The sequence below is a fragment of the Acomys russatus genome, chromosome 31 (assembly GCF_903995435.1).
Source record: "Acomys russatus chromosome 31, mAcoRus1.1, whole genome shotgun sequence".
Classification (NCBI taxonomy): domain Eukaryota; kingdom Metazoa; phylum Chordata; class Mammalia; order Rodentia; family Muridae; genus Acomys; species Acomys russatus.
Window position 1 is genome coordinate 33,772,204 of NC_067167.1, and position 18,199 is coordinate 33,790,402.

The following is an 18,199-nucleotide window of genomic DNA, read 5'->3' on the forward strand; positions in this document are numbered from 1 at the left end:
ACTCTATAAATCAAACTGCCCCTATGCCAATTCTTAATGTTTTAAGTGAAAACATTCTAGACAAATGTGTACAAACTATGTATTTCTTGTTCAAATGATGTCTCTAAACGAATATTTTTGTTTGAGCACAGAAGATTAAAACTTACCCTAAAATTATACTGATACTTTTATGGTTTCAAACATGCTTTTATCATTTATTTTATGATATGAGCCAGAAACAGGTGCTAGGGATCATGTATTTCACCTCTCTCAAAGACGTGTGTTTTTTATTGGCAGATGTACACCATTTGGTAGATCATTATAAAAAAAATACATGCATCATAAAGGGTTGAATGTTATCCAAAATTAGTTAAGCATAAGGAGGACAACTGTCCAGGGAAGCAGCTCCTTAGACTGCTTAGAGAACATCATTAGAAAAGAAATTAAGAGAAAGGAGTAGAATATTACACTGCATAAAAATGTCTTAAAATCGTGTGCTTATAAAACCAATAAATCTATAAGTAATAACAACAGCATGTATATTGAGAATTGGCTGTAAGGGTGTATTTTATGTTCTTTCTCTACAAAGAAAATGGCTAAGGAGTGAATTTGTGAGCATGTAGCACCTCTCATATATATATATATATATATATATATATATATATATATATATGTATATGTATATGTATATGTATGTATGTCAAATCATAGATACAGGTTATTTGCCTCTTGATGTATGAGTTTTAAAGGGTTAAGGAATCAAAGCCAAAACAAATCATTATGTAAGTTCCTAGTTTATGTTACAAAGCCTGCAATGATGGTTACATCATTTTCAGTGTTTCTGAGAGAAGACATTGCAATCTTGTTGAGAGGATTTTCTTTCCACCATTAAGTCTCTTTCTCCACTATCAATTTCATACTACCCACAGTCCGTTTTCAGCAGGATTTTCAACCAGGTAGCATGCACTGAGGGTGTGTAATGAGAGACTTTCTCATGCGCTTCCCTTTGACGCCTAGAGTTCAGCTCAGGCTCAGATGGATGTGGTTCTCCACCACATTGATGCTTCTGCCTGGTGGATTTTCCCTTATTCATTTGCTGAAGATGCCGGCTTTTCTCAGAGATGACATGAAAGCATGCTGCTGCCTACAGACATAGAAAGGATCTCTTCCATTCTTCCTGGTCACCAAAGCTGTGTGTCTAGGGCTAAAACTAAACATAATGGCTTCTCTGGATTTTCTCTCTTCAGGGTGTACATTGTTACAATTCTCCTTAGTATTCTTAAAATATAAATCCAGCATTGAAACATGAGTCATCTTCTTTCACTTTACATACCCACATCTAAACTGTTAGGATTTATGGCTGGGGTTTATTCCTGGTTACATTATAAATGTTTCTAATGCATTTATTCCATGCTTTTTTCATTAATAAATAAAATACGATATATAAGAGGTAAGGTGCTAGGAACACAGTGCCAGCAGGAATGAACTTACAATAAGTAATTGAAAGTAGGTTGGCAAAGCAATTACTTCACCCCTGAGGCCAATGTGAGAGTCATGAGATTCTAGGTTCTTAATGGGAATAAAAAAAAAATCACATAAAAATTCAGCATTGAAATATAAAGCTCTTCACTCAATGAAATACAGATGTGCGCACTCCTGGAATATGTGACAAAAATGAGAGTTCCCCAGTGACCAGAGCACAACCACTGTCCTTCAGCTTCAAGTCACAGAGTGGAATCAAGTATCAAATGAGCTGAAATTTCCTACAGCTAAGAGTAAGACAAACATATAATTCCAGTTCGCATAGATAGAAAGCAAAAGTTTAAACAAAATCATATGAAAATGAAATTTGACTTTTAAACAGGTAAAAAGAGGAATAGACCATTTTCTCAGGGAGTATAATATTGTTTTTAAATTATCTGTATTATTTGTATTATCTGTAGGCCCGGCTAGCAATCAATCAAGACACAGACACTTGTTATATTTTAAAATAGTCTTAGTTAACCTGATGCAGGGCAGATGTCAGTCCTCTAAACCACCGTCCACAATAGGGCCTCAGGCATGGGATCCCTGACTCACTACCATGTCATCTGCTTCCAGTAACTTCTATCAAGCTACCTCCCATCCATAATCCCATATACTTGCTCATGTTCATCATCTGTGCCAGATTCTCCATCCATACCAGCCATGTGCTTCTCCTCCAGCTAACCCATGGTGGCCTTCCTCTCTTCACTTCAGGTCTCTTTCCTTTCTCTTCCTGGCTGTCCTTTCTTCTTTCCAGAATTCCTCTCTGTCTCCTAGGCCCACCTATCTCCTGCCCTGCCCAGGTGGGATGGCTTTTTATTACACAAAAGATGCATCAGACAACAAACAGTAATTAGCATCAAAATACATCAGATTATCCCAACAGTATAATTCTGTTGAAATATTAAAAATAATTTCAAGAAAATTGAACATATTAGACATAAAAAGCCATTTATTTATATTCAAGGTTTAAAAGTAAGTAGAACTTAAAATTGTAAAATAAAATATAACCTAAAACTTAAAATATCAGTAATCAGAAATGTTATGGCATTTTATTATAAACAGCAAACTATGAAGTAATATAGTAGTAAGTAAGGAAAAGATGATTAATGATATAGAAACTTATTTCCTTATTATTATCTAAATATATGTAATAATGTAGCATAAATTTAACAGTAAGTGTTTCAATAGGACAAAATAATCTTAAATTCATGTGAGAGAATAAACAAAAGAAAAATAATGAAACAACTAAAAAGTAAAGTGTATTACTAAGATACCAAAGCATTATATAAAGCTACAGTTATTAAACTTTTGGTATACCTGTAAAAATGATGAATGGAATACATTAATGAAATATAATAAAACTTACATTAATAAGTGTATTATTAAACTATCTTTATTATATCTCTTTATCATTTCTAAGTATTTTGAAAGAAGTTTTCTGTAGCTTGGCTTTATAAACATCATATATAATAAAGTATTTTCTTGGCATAAAACCATAAGCATGTTTCAAATATTAATCTAGGGTTCATTAAATAAATGCTTAATACAAATGCTTAGATATACTCATTAAGTTAAATACTGTAGAGTCATCTTTGTTTAAATAACATATTTATTTGGAGTTATATTAAAATTTAAGCCTTAGTTTTCAGGTTAAGAGATCTTTCTTCTTTTTAAAATGTATTTTATTTATTTTTATATTTTCATAGTTCACAAATACTTTTTTTTCTGTCGCTTCTCTGGTCTTTTTTTTTTTTTTCTTTCCCAAATGATAACACAGGATACAATCCATGTGAAGAAAGCAAGAATGATAAATGGTTTGGTGTGCCAACAGGGATGCTGGCAAAAGATGTAAGCATAGGCATATTCTTTATGTCCAAGCATACATGGCCCCAGGATTCAGTCACAAATATACATTTTATAACCTGGGTTTTCACAGTATCAGTCAGGTCATCTTTTGTATGTTGTAGGCTATAAGCTCCCATGATTGTTTTGAACAGAGTAAGTGCAACTTTTTTTCTTGATCTTGTACGTCACATACCTTTTCAACATGAACCCTCTGTGAGGTAACCTCACTTGAACTTCAGGTATTCAATGTTTCAAGTGTAGTCAGCTGCCATGCTTTCTGTTCCCGTGGGCCAAGAAAATAATATGCAAAAATAAAAAATAGTAAATCATAGGTCTGATAAATATTCTCTTGAAATTGAAATGAGAACAATTTGAAAACATTTCTCTTAATTTTTTCCTAACAAAAAAGCAAATGGTGAATACAAAAACAGTTTCTCAGTGAGTCAATGGTGATTCTATTAGCAGTTTGGCAGGATCTTGAATAAACAAAGAGACAAGCCTATCTACAAGACCATGAGACTCTGTATATTAAATTAACAAAGGTGGAGAAGTTTGGCATCTTAGAATAAAACTTCAGACGTAAGATCCCACCCTGGTACTAGCCTGATTTTCCAGAGAAATCCTGGCTTCTCCTTGCCTTAATAGTCATTGCACCAGTTTGGTTTTAGGAGACTACAAAAGCTAACTCTACATTGATTTACATGGCACAGAAGCTTGTTTTTACGTTCAGATGGCCACAGAGAGAGTCCAAAACTGGCGTCACTCTCCACTGTCAGGGAGCTAGACTCCATGCTAGCTGCCTGCTGAGTTGGATTAAAACAACACCAGATCCTCCTGCTTACATACTCTGTGGCTGAGCAGCTAAGGCAAAAGAGCAAGAAACACAACCACCACAGTCTCCTACCTGTTCATATTCCTAGACTTGAGCAGACTCTGCTTCCTGTCCTTTATTGACTAAACTCAGTTGCATGGATATCATGGATATGTCTATCCTAACTAATAGCCACCATGTGGTTCCAGAGTAAATGTGATGACCAGCATTTTCACATGGATTCCATTGTTCCAAACTGATTTCCTCGTAGCTTCAAGGAAGGAACTTTACACATGTATCCTCCTGCTCAGCCCGTGACTATATTTCTTTAGGGCTTTTTTTTTCTCTAGACACAAACTTCAACACCGTGTGTGTGTGTGTGTGTGTGTGTGTGTGTGTGTGTGTGTGTGTGTGTGTTTTACTACCTGAAATAATGAGTATAGTCCGTTAATACAATTTTCAACCCTTTGTGTTTTCGTATGATAGCAACACAATTCTAATGTGCTTTATTCTGAAAGCGGGATTCATAAGGAATGTTTCATTCTTTATAATGAGTATATTCTGTGAGCTGGCACATTTCAGGTCCTAGATGACCCTTAAAAAGATTTGAATAAGAAGCCACTTCTGCAGTCTATTTTTCCCTTTTCCTTACATGTACTTTCTCTCCTGTTCTATCTCCTGTCTCACTTCTTCCCCCTGCCCTTTCCCCTCTTGTTTCTCTTCTACTTTTCCTATTAATAATAGATTTTTTTTCCTCTTCTCTGAAATGGTAGGTTGGTGGCAGTGGCTCTATAGTTTTTATTGTGGGGGTAAGAATGAGAATGCCCCCATAGGAATTCTTCATTCCCAGTTGTTGGCACTGTTTGGGAATGGTTAGGATGTATGGCTTTACTATAGGATGTTCGTCACTGGGCAGAGAGGCTTTACTTTTTCTTAGAATTTCAAGTTGTTACTAAAATCACTCAAGATATTGGAACTTCATGTCAATCATTTTTTTTTTAGCAAATATCTATATATAATGTATATACATATAGATAGATGTTGGATGGATAGACAGACATATAGATAGGTAGATTGATATAAACACACACGCACACACATGCACACACACACACATACACACACACACACACACACACACACACACGCATGTACAAACATGCACACATACCTGGCTGTACTTACCGGAGATTGACAACTAGTACACCAAGGCTCAATCATAGCCTACAGGACCCCAGCTTCTTTGTTAAGCTTGTCTTAAAGAAAACTAGTCTCTGTAGTCACGGAAATTCAGTCCATTTCGTATATGTACACATGAATATTTAGACCGCATTATCATCTCCACCTTAGAGACCGACCAGTAAGATTACCTGATAAACTTCTCCCAAAAGCTAGACCTTTTCCTTAATGAAGAGCACTACAATTAACAGCTTATGCTTCAGAAAAGTCCCAGTTGAATCAGGTGAAAGCTGTTTTTTAATCTGAATCTAAGCGATATTTCGTAGTTTTTCGTGTTTAGGTTATTTTCCTTATTGTTCATACTCCAAGAGAATATCTTTAATGAATAATTGAAAAGGATTCACATCCTCAGATTTTGTCTCTAAGAGTTTGAGGGAAGCAAGTCCAGAGTCATAGACATTAGCAGTTAAATGCCCAAGAGAACGCCATCATTAGTGCTGGCTGTGGTAGCAATGGTCCTAAGCATCACTAGATACAATGGCTGCTCATCTTCCTATCCATGATGATCTGCGCTGGCCTTACAATGAAATTCATTAGAAATGTATCTTGCTTTCTGCACTGACCTAAAGCAACTTGGGAGGAAGGGGTCTATTTCACCTAACATTTCCTCGCTATAATCTATTACTTAGAAAAGTCAGTGAGCTCAGAACTTAGGCAGGATCTTGGAGCAGGAACCGCAGAGGAGAGCACTGTGCTGACTTACTTCCTCAATCACTGTCTCTCCTCTCCCTTCCTTCTTTCTTATATATCCCTGGCTTAGTGATGGTACTACAGTGGATTAGTCTCTTCCACATCAACCAAGGATACGTATGTCTCACAGACTTGTCCACAGGCCAAGAAGATCAACAATATTGTTCAGGTATGGGTCCATCTTTCCAGCTGGCACCAGGTTGTGTTGAATTAAAAATATGAACTAGGGAACATAGAAGGATAATTCTAGGTTAATTAATATGTCTGAAGGTCAAAAACCATTACAAGGACCATGGCATTACAGTTACTTTCCCTCCTGAGAGAAAATTGCAGGCTTGGATCTTCTTTGCCTTCAGAATAGCAGTCACATTTATTTTGTTTTGTTTTGTTTTTCCTTTCCTAATGTGTACTTTTCTAAGGACACATTGTGATTTTATGTTTACTTGGATAGTAAATACTTGGCATCTTGTATGCAAACAATAGCAACAGTGTTGATGTTTTTACTGTCTTTGTTCTGGGGGGGTATTACTCTTGTTTCTAGAAAGTTGTTTGCCCACAGGCAGAGTGCATTCCCACAAGACAGTTTATCTCTGTATTGTAGTAAATATTGAAACTGTATATAAAATAGTAAGCAATAAATTACAAAATTAATTTGGTGGATTCATAATATTCATACAGAAAACACGATTGTTCTATGAGGAAACTATTAACCATATGCTGAGAGTGGAGCCTGAGAAATTCCAAGTAATGCAATTAGTGCTGCATAAAATGTTGTACCTTCTTTCACTTTACATGAGTTCATAGAAAAAGAACATAAAGTTATTTTAGCTGTTTGCAGTTAAAGTTGAGCAAGAGCACTGAAGTAACAAAACAGTTGAGCACAGATCCCGGGAGAGAAAATTCATGCTCGGAAAAATTGAAGAAAACTATGTCATCCTAACTTTGTTGCACTTCTTTTGATCGATAGATCAAGAGGAAAGGCCAACAAAGCCACAAAATAACCTTTATGAAAACCACATTAAACAGGCTTTTGTAAAGACATTCCCTCTAACAAAGAAGAAATAAGCCTGGCTGTAGACAAAGTGAGTGTTGGGGTCCAAAGAAAATTACCAAATATCTAAACTACTCATTGAAGGGTGTGAAAAGACTATTGAAAGTGGATGATTGTGGTTTAAAAAGAATAGTAATTTGTGGCTGGTGATGGCGCTGACTAGCTGATGACTGCAATTCCCTGAAGACTGAGCAGAGCAGCCACCCCTGTAAACACAATCAGGAGCAGCACAGGAAGTGACATGACAAATTTTATCTCAACAATGTGAGCAGGTTGTAAGTATAGGGTCTGTTGTTTGTCACAGCAGGGGAACGGAGTTGAAGACAGCTCTGCCAAGCCTCACTCATTACAGTGATGGCCACTCTGTTGAGATTAATCTAAACACCATTTTTTTTTTTTTTAACAAATCATGTTCTTATAGTGAGGGGTTTGCTATTTATTTCCTGGAACTAAAAACTGGCTTTTGGTTTGTTTGTTTGTTTGTTTTTCTCCTTGTACCTCGTATATTTGACAAGCCCTAGGCAACCAGATACACAATAGCATTTTATATATGTAGGTTGTAATAACAAAAAACAAATTTCTAGTATTTATGCATAATGCAGGGATATGTAGGCATAAGTATTTTGTAGTTTACTTATGTAACCTTATGTATGTGTATCCTGGTGTGATGTATTGAGCAACCAGTTAATATACACAGGAGCCATAACATATGTCACTGTTACTGGCACGTTTAACTTAACTAGCTAAAATAAGAGATAAAATATAACTATTCTGATGAAACATATGGAGATTCACATAAGATAAGATAAAAATTGTTCCTTTCATTTGTATTATTTTGCTTTAATTATGTCAGCAAAAATAGTTCACACATTTCTAGGGAGCAAAGTATAAAGTAATAATTAATAAAAGAAGAGACCATAAATAGAGAGGCTTTGGGGATGGGAAAGAGAGAACGAACGAGAACAAGGAAACAGAGGAATAGAAATCAGGCAAATGCAGCACTTATGTATGGAATTTTCAAAAGCCATTTAAACCTATAATATTTTTTATCATATAGAGAAAATTGAATTAAAATGCAAGAGATTATAGATACAGGTTGGGCATGAAGCTTTAGTGGGTGGATATGTGCTTTGTGCACATGATGATTTAATTAGATCTGTAGCGCCTCAGAAAATCAGTTAGGGTTTTACGTATGTGAATATGTATATATGGCTTTAGTATGCAAGTGAATACATTCAAAAATACATGATTACACTCATAAATTAAAAAGATGGAAAGGACATATTATAAAAATATACAAATCAAAAAATAAATAAATAAAAAATATATACAAATCAATTTAGAGTACATTCTGTGAAACAATGGACAATCTTCAAACGTGGAATGCATGAGCTATAAAAAACATAAAATCTAGCCAAAGACACACCAAAGAAATGCTGTCTCAAGAAAAAAAAAGGTAAAGCAAACAAACAAACAAAAACAAAAACATAAAATCACAGTTAAAACTATTGCTTTGGGTTAATCCTCAAACAGGAAGATGTTATCAGTGTGGACTGTAGAAGTCCAAACAAAGTTGTAATTTAATTTATAATATCAAGTGAAATGATGTCTTAGGTGGCTCTATTTTTGGAGCACAAAGGAGGCCAATATAGAAAGAGAAGAAGGAAGGAAAAACAAATAAAACCAATGATATTTGATAAAGTTTCTATAAAGCCATGTATCTTCACACACACACACAAACACACACACATATGCACACACACACATATATATATTATATTCATGTATGCATACACATATATGTGTATATAACTGAAATGAGGTTATACCACTTGGGAGGCAATGTTTTCCAGAATAATCTAACAAAACCACAATTGCCGTGCATGAGAAACTTCTATTTGAGTGAGTAGCTACTCAGGGTGTTCCAGGTCACTCCCACAAGGAGCTCAACTGATGTCGTCCTTGGTCACTTCTCAGTGGTTGAGAATTACATCACTATTGCTAGAGACACAGCATACTTCTGACACAGGACTCACAAGATTTAAGCTGTATGTAACCTGGAAATGTCCTTGCTGTGGTCTAGCTTTCATACTATCCACAAACACTATGAAAGCTGCCAAGAGATTGAAGCAATCAATAGACCTACCCAGCTGTGACATCAATGAACTGTAACAGTGAGCAACAGGACAAGTTATTCCTCAAGGTGCAATAGTGGCACTCATATCTTGACAGAAGTGCTAGGAAGAATGGAGGCCAATATCAAGTGCTTCAGTTATGGGTGTGCAACGGAACTGTGCTCCTGTAAAATAGTTGTTACTGTGAAAAGTGAAAAGCAATAGCAGTAGAAATTGATCCATAAGTAGAAGGGAAATGCCACCTACCCAGATGTAATAAAAGAAAATCAGAAAGACCGGGTAGTGCCACGTAGGAGCTAAACCCATAATTAAAATGTGCAACTGAAACTTTAAAATATTTTCGTAATCAATTACCTTATCCAGGTGAAGCAATCAACTTCATAGCTCAGGATACGGATATATTATACAACTTATAAGTCTGAACAAGATTTCAGGACATACGTAAAAGTTAAACATGGTTTATGCGAAGGAATGTAGTATGTTGAAAATGACAACCAAGAGTCACTCAAGTTTCTGAAATAACATCTCATATGTGGTTAAGTTTGTAATGAAAATCAGAGGTGAAAACCAAAACAAAATCAGGATAAATACATACAAATTAAGAATAACCAAATAGATAAATCACCAAAAAAAAAAAAAAAAAAAAAAAAAAAAAAAAGCAGTTAAAGTTAAATTGTTGAGCTTTAAAACACAATACCTAAAATGAAATTTTTACAATAGAGTTTCAACATCAGATTTAGCAGTTCAAAAATCACAGTTAATTCAATGGCTCAGACTGTAAGGTTGATTTTTACTCAGGCCATATAGCCCAGCTCATTATTCAGATCTCATATGGTGGGAAGAGAGGGCCAAATCTCACAAATAGCCCCATAGACTCTCTGATACTTTTGTGCCAACATTAATATGTGTGCAAACATATATGCACACACAAAAGAAGTTTAAAATCATTTATTAATATGAAAATCAAGTGGTTGAGGTTCAGGAGAGAATATGAAACAAAAACAAACAAAATATAAAAACCCAGTAGAATCCAAGCTATACCTTGCAGAATACATAGCTGTGATGATAAATTTGCTATATTCACCTGGAATCAGAAGTAAGCATACTACTTAAAATGTAGTCAGGAAGTGTGCTTGTCTAGTAAAGTAGAAGTAGAATATTCTTTTCTATGGCTCATGATCTTTCTGGTTTCAGGGAGCTGGCTAGGTTTCCAGTAATAGGCATTATTTCCCTCTTGTTGAATGAGCCTCAACTTCAAGTTGACATTTGTTGGTTATCAACATTTGAGTGCCACTTGCTGCACTTTTATGGATATTTGCCATGCTGGTCAATAATAACCAAAGCAAAAAAGGCTATCAAGTTGGGAGTGAGGCAGCAGTTTTATTGGAGTGGCTGTACAGAGGATATCTGAGAGGGGATTTAGGGAAAATATTGAGGGAAGAAAGTGAGGTAATTCTACTAATTTTTAAAAAGAGAAAATAGGCAGAAATATTAAAGGAAAAATGCTGAATCCCCGCCCCCCCCCCCACACACACACTAGCATGTGAGACCCAGAACAGAGAATACAAGATGCTCAGTCAACTCAATACAGTGAAGACTGCCAAAGATGAGGAATCTTCAAAGCTGCAAATGATAAACACTCACCATATACATGAATCCCCCCAGTGACACTTAGGGGAGATTTTTCACCACAAGTTTTGATGGCCAGAAATTAGGATAACTAATTTTAAAAGCTAAGCATTAGAAGAAATACTGTCAAACAAAAACTTTGAATTTGGGAAAACTCCCATCCAAAATTGAGGGCTAAATTATGATAATTTGAAAAACCATATATGAAGAAAAATCATTACTACTGAGGTTGTCCTATATAAAATGCAAGCACCCACATTCACATTGAAAAAAATAAGTTCTGACAACAACCCAAGAATGTCGAAAAACTACCTCAGAAGCACTTGACTTCTGTCAACTTAGATAAATAGTGGGCTTGCATAGGAGCATCAGGTCATCTTCTGCAAATTAATAAAGCCAATAAAATCCAATGACCTACATTTCCTGAGTGGGTATAATTGCATTTGCACCTATGTTTATAGGAATAGTAAGCTCTGTTTCAAAAACATTACAAACATTCTGGGGAATTTTTACTCTGTAAAACCATGGAAAGTATCACAAAAACATCTAAAAAGAATACTACTCAGATACATAAAATAACCAATATGTCTGAGGGACATGGAAAAATGAGAACCTTCCTCAAGGTAGTGAGGCTCTGATCCCACGCCTGAAGAGAAACTCAATTTGTTTATTATGATGAAGCCTCATATCCAAAAAAGTTTCTTTCTACCAGAGGTCATTATTCTCTAGATAAAAAATAACAACATACTGAAAGTGTGGGAAAAACCATCTCTATGAGTCTAAAAGGTGACACTAATAATATCTACAGGTAACATGTTTATATAACATCGATGTTTAAAAAGCATGTATCCTGATTAATAACTATAAATATTTCATGGCTAATAAAATGAATCAAAATAAAAGTCATGCATGATCTTTTAGTAGCTAGCAAGGGATTCTTTATAGTTAAAATGTATAAAAGTAAACAAAAACAGGCAGAAGAGAATTTATAGACTGAAAGTCAAAAGTCTCACAGCAAGGAAGATAAAAGAAATGGTGTGGCTTTCATGTAAAGATGGAACAAAAGTGTGCAAATATGAAGAAAGGAAAGGCCTTAAATGAAACCAATACAATAAAAGAAGAATTGGAAGTAGCAGAGATGCAAAGTAGCTCAAAATATCTTAAAACTATAGTAAGTAAAATAGAATATTTTAAATTTGCATACACTTTATTATTCTGTTTTTAGTTATTTCTTTTGTGGTTTGAGATTACTATTTAATTACGTCATTTCTTCTTCCCCTTTTCTCTCTACAAGCTCACACATACTCCTTGCTTTCTTTCACACTCATGGCCTCTTTAAAATCAAATATTTATTCAGACAAAAGCTATACCAATTTTCCTTAATAATATATAGAAAGCAAAGATTAGCAATATCCAGAAAGAATGGTTTAACTAAAGGAGTCATTTAAAATATATGAACAGTTCATGCTTCAATATACACAATGATGTTGAGATTTGATTAGGAGTAAAACAATACTCTAAGCAAACGTAATTGGGCAAAATATAATTGAAGACGAAACAGAAATAAAGACAAATGAATTGTCACAGGCTGAAGACACTGAACGGAACGTATGGAGTAAACCCCGACCTGGGAACCCGGAGTCGCTGAAGCAGGGACACAGCTGAGGTCTGCTAACCACAGCAAAAGCTATAGGATCTACACACTGCTCCAGCCCCTACTTGTTAACACTGGCAAATTGCTGAAAGCTAAGAGTGGCATAGCATGAGGACAGGCAACACCTAAAGGTTTAGAGATGTCTATATTTTAAAGAATTTTGAGCCGGGCATGCTGGTGCACGCTTTTAATCCCAGCACTCCGGAGGCTGAGGCAAGTAGATTGCTGTGAGTTCGAGGCCAGCCTGGTCTACAAAGTGAGTCCAGGACAGCCAAGGCTACACAGAGAAACCCTGTCTCGAAAAAACCAAAAGGGGAAAAGTTATCATACTCCATAAATGGGACTTGGTAAATATGGAACTAAGAGTCGTGAAACATGAAGATTAGTGTGCACTATGTACATAGACACAGCATAGTCATATGTGTCTTTAAAATCCTCACCTAGCTTACCTATCAGGACTTTATTATTGTTTGCTTTAACGATGCCATGTGGAGATGGCCAGGATACAACAGCACATGGAAAAGGATCCAGAACACAGAAAGAACCACAGTCCTGCCAGCACTGGGACTTCCATGGTCCGTCACGCATGCAGAGCGAGAAGAGGATAAGAGGTGCTGATGTAAGCCACTAGCTGTGGAATACATTGTGCAGGCGGCAAAAACATCATGCAAAGCTTCTTGTGTGCAGTCGCCCCCATCTCTACGGACTCTCTTGGGATTCAGCAGTGATTCGGAAAGCATCCACTGAGCAGCAATGACCTGTAAAGACACTAAAATCTGAGCCGTCAAGAAGTTCTAACCACAGTCGCTAAGGCTCTGTGTATACTACTTAGGGGAAATGAGGTGCTGCCTATCCCAAGCCGACTGGAAATGCCCACATAACACCTCAGACATACATCAGCCCTGCAGGTGTGGTGCAGATTGGAAAACCCATCTAATATCTGGTATACTGATGGGCGCATCCTTGCAGCTTAGCAAGTGGAGGGCACAAGCTTCTATGAGAACATGAGAACAAGGCTAAGAACACAAACAAGAAATGAGTTGCATTGGGCCTGACTTAGCAGAGGGTCTAGATAGTTGAGTGCGCTCACTCAAGGCATAGCTGAGGACGAGAGAGAGAACAAAAGAATGCCTGACTTATATCTGAAAAGTAAAGGATGTCTGGAGATTACCCAGGTTTGGTAGCTGAGCTTTCGACTTGTGGGCAAAGTGCATTGGCCTGGCAGTTTGAATAACGCTAGTGACAAGTGACAAGACAGAATTTCTTTGTAGGTCCATTTTGTCTGCCCCAGGATTGAAAAGGTAGTCACTGTCCAATATGCAATGGTGCTATTAAGTTTTCAGCAGCTGCTAATGTAAAATCTCCTGGCTCAGATGAGCAGGAGAATGGGTTCCTCAAAGTCAAGTCCTTTGTATTTTTACATATCTACTGCCGCTGCCTCAGGCATCTGGAGAAATGGAAGAATGCACAGAGATCCTTCTGAAGTGCTCTGCGACCTGCTGTAGCTGTGAGGCACAGTGGTTGTTGACTAGCTGAGAAATGGCCAGTAAAAATGGAAGCTACTTCAAATATGTAATACAAACCTTTCCTAGACCCCAGACCCTAGAGAATGAAAATAATATGTAGGTTAGCACAATCTCAAGTATTTATCTGTTGATCTGAGAGATGAGTCAATTGTCAATGTGCATGCTCCTTTTGCAGAGGAGCTGAGTTCAATTCCCAGCCCTCACGGCACCTGTAGCTCTAGCTCCAACCCCTATCTCCAGGGTAACCAGTATTTTCCTAGACTCTCCTGAGTCCCTCTCTCTCTCTCTCTCTCTCTCTCTCTCTCTCTCTCTCTCTCTCTCTCTCTCATCTATCTTTATCTCTCTATATAAAGATTTACTTCATTTTAGTATCTATATTTATTTTATTCTATGAATACTAATAATGAAATGAATTATTTGGAAATGCAAAATTGTTACCTGTAATTAGCACATGTTTTTAATCCTAGCTAGCACTGAGAATAGAGACACAGGAAAGTCCCAGGCTCCAGACCCACCTTCATTACATAATGAGATCCCAGATCATAGAAGGAAATGAAAGGATTATTTTTGTTTATTAATACTGCTTGCATTTATTTATTTAAACAGACCGTATTATAGAAACAAATAACACCTTTTCAAATGTGTCATCTGAAAAATAATAACCAATATGCTGCTGGTCGTTGGGGTACATTGTATTTGAGCTGATTTGTATCGATATTAGGAAACATTTTTCTATTTAAAGCCCACTGCAGGGTGTGCAAATTAGTTTTTCTTCTTATTTTTATCTCCTCTTAATTCTTCTCCACTTCTTTAACTTTAGCGATACTAAAACCGTTCTTATCCTAGAGTTACAGCAGTAGGAGGGAAGGCTGTTGGTATGTATGGTCCAAGGACTCAGGCTGTCCTTTACGCTATCCTGTGCTGTGTTTAAGAGAGTGGGATATGACTTTCTCACGTACTCTGGTGCCTCACATTTGACCATGTCCCCTGGAGGGGGAGACCTGGTGGCACTCAGAGGAAGGACAGCAGGTTACCAAGAAGAGACTTGATACCCTATGAGCTTATACAGGGGAGGTAATCCCCCTCAGTCACAGTCATAGGGGAGGGGAATAATGGGAAAATGGGAGGGAGGGAAGAATGGGAGGATACAAGGGATGGGATAACCATTGAGATGTAACAAGAATAAATTAATAATAATAAAAAAAAGAGTTAGGCAATGTCTGAGTGATGCATTCCCTACGCCTGAGCACGCATCTGGGCCGTGTTGGAGACAGGCCTGGAAGCCACATGTTACTCCTGAGCGGTAATGTTACTTCTTATCTATAATGAAATATGTATGACTGAGGGTTATGGACCCTTTTGCATTCTTTCAGATCTACTGTGGTAAAACACTTCGTGTCATTTGGAGAGTGTGGCTGAGTGCATGCATATGTCAGCTAATTGTTGAGCGCATCAGTCTTCCTTTTCATCAGTCTCTCGGGAAATGATTTCAACATCCATTTAATCTGATACCACAAAGGACTTTTGCTCTTTTAAATTCCTTACATTGTACTATCCATTTAGCTATTCTTTGCTAAATTAATTCTTCCCCGGAGGGTTGCCACTGACACAAGTTTCACATACTGAGCTCTTTAGACGGATTCTTCTTGAAATTCTTTAAATGTTCATTTTCATACATCACTGGTATATGAAGAAAATTCCCTGTAATTTTTGGGAAACCTAAATAATCTAAATCACATTGCAACCTCATAGGACAGTACCATTTTAAAACTGTAACTGAAACAGCCAGCCTTCCTCACAGATCTACACTGCCCGGAACCTTTGGCCACATCCCCAATTTCAGTACACAGAATATTTTAGATAGTTCCCTCTGGCTGGAACTCCTTAGGAATGAGAATTTCTTCTCCTATGTACCATTAATATTCAAAATTCAGGTCATGTCCATCAACAACATTGTGATTTCTTTTTTTGATATAGAGGCATATGAGTGAAAACCACAATGGCAGTAAAAGGAGAAGGAAGAATTAAACAGAACTAGTGTGGAATATGAGAAGTATTGAGAGCAAATTAGAAATGAAGAACAAATAAAATTCAGCTATTGATAAAAGAATTTTTGAATAAAGAGAGTGAAAAGCTAGTTGTGATCCTCAGAGTTTATTTGTGTGTGTGTGTGTGTGTGTGTGTGTGTGTGTGTGTTTGTGTGTGTGTGTCTGCACAAGTGAGCACATGACAGTCAACATATATCCACAGCAAATAGAAATTCTATTATTTCTTTCAATTGGGTCTCATGGAACAAACTCAATCTTCAGGGCTAATAGCAGACGCTTTTTCCCACTGAGCCATCTTGTGGGACCTAATTCTTTAAATATTAAGAGCATAATTATATTTATTATTATCACCAAAACCTTGATTCGCCAGAGAGAAGTTTCAATAAGAATAGACCTTTTAACACTCATTTTGAGCTACAATGCATAACTTGAAAATTTTCACAGTATTTCTAATTTTACCACTTCCATTCAGTCTTACCTATAACTTTAAACGTCATTGTATTTATTTAATTTTATGTGTATGAGTATTTTGCCCAGATGTATCTGTGCATCACATGCATTACTGATGCCTAGGAAGTCAAAAGAAGGTGTTGGGTGCCCTGGAACTGGAGTTATGGATGGTTGTCAGCCACCATGGAGGTGTAGGGAGATTAACCCAGGTCCTTTATAAGAACAACTGCTCTTAGTCAGAGGCATTATCCATCAGTCAGTATGGTCTGTGATATTCGAAAAAATAAATGGCTGCCATTGTTATTTTAGTTTTTATTAGAAGTAATATAAAATATCTTAAATCTTTTTGAATAGACATTTTATAATTGATTTCTGGATACATGATATTCATGAGCCCCTTATGTGATAAACGTTCAGTGTTGTTTTTACAAATGTAAGAATATTCAAGGTGTTTTTGAAAAAAAATGAAATAGTTTTTCTAACAATTGTGTTTTATCTCGATTTAGTTAACTGTTTAAATGACAAGAGATATTTTCAAATTTAACTATATTGTGAGAGATGAATGGAGTGTCTAAAAACACCTGCATATAAATTAAATTTGTTTCTAAAAGAACAAAATCTTTCCAAACAAACAAATTGGTAATCAAAGCATGACAACATTTTTCCCTTTTTCTTTTCTTTCTTTCTTTATTTAAACATTTCTTATTTCCTACATATACATTTATATTATTATACATATATATATATAATAAACTACCGGTAGCAAGAAGAAACATGCACAATCAGGAATTGTACAAATGTTACATTCTTAGTGTTTTGTATTTTACAGCATCAGAGAAAACATCTTTCCTATACTGGATGAGTCTAAAGTTCTGATTGTAAATCAAAATGAAAAAAGAGTGAGTTAGCTGCGGTGAGAGAATCCACTGTATGTGGAGGGAGCATCTTTTTCTTTGGGAGCATCTTTCTGTGGGATGACATCTTGGAAGATGAGAAGGAAAAAGGGAGCTGAGCCTCTCTGGCTTTTTCTCGACTGCAAATAGAGTGTGAGCAGCTTCATCCTGCTCAGCTGTCACGGTCATGGTTTCCCTGCCGTGGTCCTTCATATGCTCCAGAATTGTGGGGCAAAATGAACCTTCCCTTCCTTAAAATGCTTTAGTCAGAAAATTTGCACTGAAACTGAGTCAAGTAACTGAGGTTTCATTTCATTTTTTTCAACTTCATATTTGTCTTTGGTGAAGGCTGAGTATTAACATGCTCAATATATAATCAAAGATATTCTAATACCAGTGCATTTGAAATCTATTGAGTTTAATAAAGCAGAGGGATTTCAGGAATTTCTCAGCATATGTCAGCACACAAATTTAAAACTATTAGAAAATGTGCCATAGAAAATTTGAATGACATTAAACATTGATTTAATGAAATCAAATTAACACCAACAATGGGATCTATGTCACCCCTTTTTCTAGTAAAAAATCATTAATCTGAATTAAAAGTCTGGCATAGTTATATGCAATTACCATTATCAGTGTTGGAGTTTTCCTCACGATATCAATAAACTAACTAGAAAATTTACTGTTTCATTTATGACCATTAGTACAATTAGATTTCA